Source organism: Coregonus clupeaformis, unplaced genomic scaffold (genome assembly GCF_020615455.1).
Source record: "Coregonus clupeaformis isolate EN_2021a unplaced genomic scaffold, ASM2061545v1 scaf6620, whole genome shotgun sequence".
Classification (NCBI taxonomy): domain Eukaryota; kingdom Metazoa; phylum Chordata; class Actinopteri; order Salmoniformes; family Salmonidae; genus Coregonus; species Coregonus clupeaformis.
In genome coordinates, this window is record NW_025540074.1 from 5,484 (window position 1) to 9,003 (window position 3,520).

Here is a 3,520-nt window from a genome sequence, read left to right on the forward strand (position 1 = left end):
TATCCTCCTAATATCGTACAATCTGTTTGTCGTTTCATTGGCCTGGGCTATTGTTTGTTTGAATTCAAGACCAGATTGATCTCAGTTTGTCAGTCAGAGTAGCCACTCATTTCAGTCATTTGTGTGGTATTCAAAAAGATTCGGTCATGTAAATGATGAGGAACTGCCTCTGCTCAACTGTGCCTATGCCACATGGCAAACGTTATTATGGCTTTACTATAAAGAGGCTTTTCTTCAACAGTAAATGTACCATGCATTGCATCTTGGTACACAGAGATTTGTTCACAGAAAATGATGGTATCGGAAGGGGGGGGCCTATGATTTGCTTAATTCGGGGCCTGATCATAAACTGTAGAAATATATGAAAGGAAGACGAGTTTGGGAGATAGGAGTCTTACCCTCTTGGCATATTCTTCACAGGTAGGGTTGACAGGCCAAAGCATCACCTGGATGGAGACAGCCAGAGGGGCCTGGAGAAGAAAGACATTTGGCTGGATAAGACAGCAAATCGAAACACTTATATACAGTGGGGAGAACAAGTATTTGTAACCTGCCGATTTTGCAGGTTTTCCTACTTCAAAGCATGTAGGTCTGTAATTTTATCTAGGTAACTTCAACTGTGAGATGGAATTCTAAAACAAAAACTATCCAGAAAATCACATTGTATGATTTAAGTAATTAATTTAGATTTTATTGCATGACATAAGTATTTGATACATCAGAAAAGCAGAACTGAATATTTGGTACGAAACCTTTCTTTAGCAATTACAGAGATGTCATCGTTTCCTGTAGGTCTTGACCAGGTTTGCACTCACTGCAGCAGGGATTTTGGCCCACTCCTCACAGAACTTCTCCAGATCCTTCCAGGTTTCGAGACTATCGAGTGGGCAATACGGACTTTCAGCACCTCCAGATTTTCTATTGGGTTCCAGGTCTGGAGACTAGCTAGACCTTACTCCAGGACCCTTGAGATGCTTCTACGGAGCCACTCCTTAGTTGCCCTGGCTGTGATGTTTGGTCTTTGTCACTGGAAGACCCAGCCACCCATACTTCAATCGCTTTACTGAGGGAAGGAGGTTGTTGGCCAGATCTCTCGCGATACATGGCCCCATCCATCCTCCCCTCAATACGGTGCAGTCGTCCTGTCCCCTTTGAGAAAGCATCCCCAAAGAATGATGTTTCCCACCTCCATGCTTCACGGTGGGATGGTGTTCTTGGGGTTGTACTCATCCCTTCTTCTTCCTCCAAACACGGTGAGTGGAGTTTCAGACCAAAAGCTCTTTTTTGTCTCATCAGACCACATGACCTTCTCCCATTCCTCCTCTGGATCATCTAGATCAGGTTCTTTCGGTCCTGGAGGGCCGGAAGACTTCTGTTTTTATTTCTACCCTGGTAGTTAATTGCACTCACCTGGTGTCCCAGGTCTGAATTAGCCCTGATTAGAAGGGGATGATGAAAAACAGGATCGGCCCTCCAGGACCCGAATTGAAGAACCCTGATCTAGATGGTCAATGGCAAACTTCAGACCGGGCCTGGATATCTCGCTGGCTTAGCAGGGGGACCTTGCGTGCACTGCAGGATTTTTAATCCATGACAGCGTAGTGTGTTACTAATGGTTTTCTTTGAGACTGTGGTCCAGCTCTCTTCAGGTCGTTGACCAGGTCCTGCCGTGTAGTTCTGGGCTGATCCCTCACCTTCCTCGTGATCATTGATGCCCCACGAGGTGAGATCTTGCATGGAGCCCCAGACTGAGGTGATTGACCGTCATCTTGAACTACTTCCATTTCTAATAATTGCGCCAACAGTTCTTGCCTTCTCTACCGGCTGCTTGCCTATTGTCCTATCAGCCCATCCCAGCCTTGTGCAGGTCTACAATTTATCCCTGATGTCCTTAACGTGCTCCTGGTCTTAGCTAACATTGTGGAGAGGTTGGAGTCTGTTTGATTGAGTGTGTGGACAGGTGTCTTTATTTAAGGTAACCGAGTTCAAACAGATGCAGTTTACATGGTGTAATGAGTGGAGAACAGGAGCTTCTTAAAGAAAAACTAGCAGGGTTCTGCGAGAGCCGAATCTACTGGTTAGGTAGGTGATCAAATACTTATGTCAGGCAATAAAAATGCAAATTAATTACTTAAAAATCATAAGCAATGTGATTTTCTGGATTTTGTTTTAGATTCCGTCCCGCAGTTGAAGTGTACCTTGATAAAAATTACAGACCTCTACATGCTTTGTAAGTAGGAAAACCTGCAAAATCGGCAGTGTATCACATACTTGTTCTCCCCACTGTACATGACATTTTCCAGTCTATGATTGAATCTTATGTTTGCTACTCACCATTTCCCTGCATAGTTCTCAGTCAGGATGGCTATCATCCTCTCCACAGAGCCTAGAATGGCCCGGTGGATGATGACAGGCCTCGCTTTGTCATCCCCCTCCTTCCTGCATGTCACAGGGTTAACAGGATTAAACATCACTATCAGTCACAGCACCACTTCATGTTCAATTACAACTACTTATTTAAACATTATTTATTCAACCTTTATTTGTAAAGGTTAGTCTCATTGAGATAAAAAAGTGTGACTGGTATGACCTTTATGAATATAATTTATACAGTTGTTTATAGATCTTCATAATGTTCTCTACCTCATTAAACTACTTGAAATAAAATTATTTTAAGGACTTTTAAATCAACTTTCTAGTACAAAGTGTTCAGGTGAGAACTTCGACAAGGAGGGATTAATGACTAATCTTGCCTCCAGGATACAGACTCAGCATTGTATCACGACTAGTTTTGATTAGGTGACTCACTCACCCCACAAAGGTCAGGTTAAAGCGGATGGAAGGTGAAAGTCCAGCTGAATGGTTGCACATTGATCATACCTGAAGCATCTTTGATCTTAATGTCAATCTGAAATGGCAGCAACAAAGTTACTTCCTGAGAGTTTTAGACCTTACTTAATTGAAGGGGGGAATGCAATATCTATTCAGGAAATAGATGGCTTTGTAATAGCTACAAACATTTAATTACATTGATTTCCTGATCTTCTAGACTTATTTAATTGAAGGGGTGAAGAAAATATATAGCAAGGAAATATCAGTGGTTGTAATACAAACCTTGGGTCCATGAAAGCACCGTCTCGGTTTAGTTTCCATAGCTCCGCAAACTCCATTCAGGCTGTTTTCCAGTTGCTTTCAAATAGAGGGAATCAATTAACATACATTTGGAAAATATATTCTGGGTCATTTGTGAAAGCATTATTCTTTAAATGATGTTTCTCTATGTGACATTTCAGGAATTATTTCATGAGACGCATCGGATGTTTAATTCTACCTTCTCAGCCTGGTTCCAGACAGCGATATCCCTAGGTACTTCTCTGAACGAGTTGAGAGGTGCAGCTGGGAAAGAGAAGCCAAAACATTACCGAGACACAGCGGAGGAGTCCAGACAGCCCTTCATCTCAGACTCAATCTGCAGGAGAGAGGCAAGGGAATACAGAGGGTAATCTGAATGGCAAGGAGG

At 42.7% G+C, this 3,520-nt stretch overlaps 1 long non-coding RNA gene across 1 annotated transcript; it reads right to left on the bottom strand.

Moving 5' to 3' along the window:
* Positions 1-451: 451 nt before the first annotated feature.
* Positions 452-2,846, bottom strand: LOC123491023. The gene is made up of 3 exons (XR_006661132.1): positions 2,813-2,846; positions 2,335-2,439; positions 452-470 (listed from the first exon to the last, which is right to left on the bottom strand). It is a non-coding gene; the product is annotated as an uncharacterized LOC123491023 (long non-coding RNA).
* Positions 2,847-3,520: the final 674 nt, after the last annotated feature.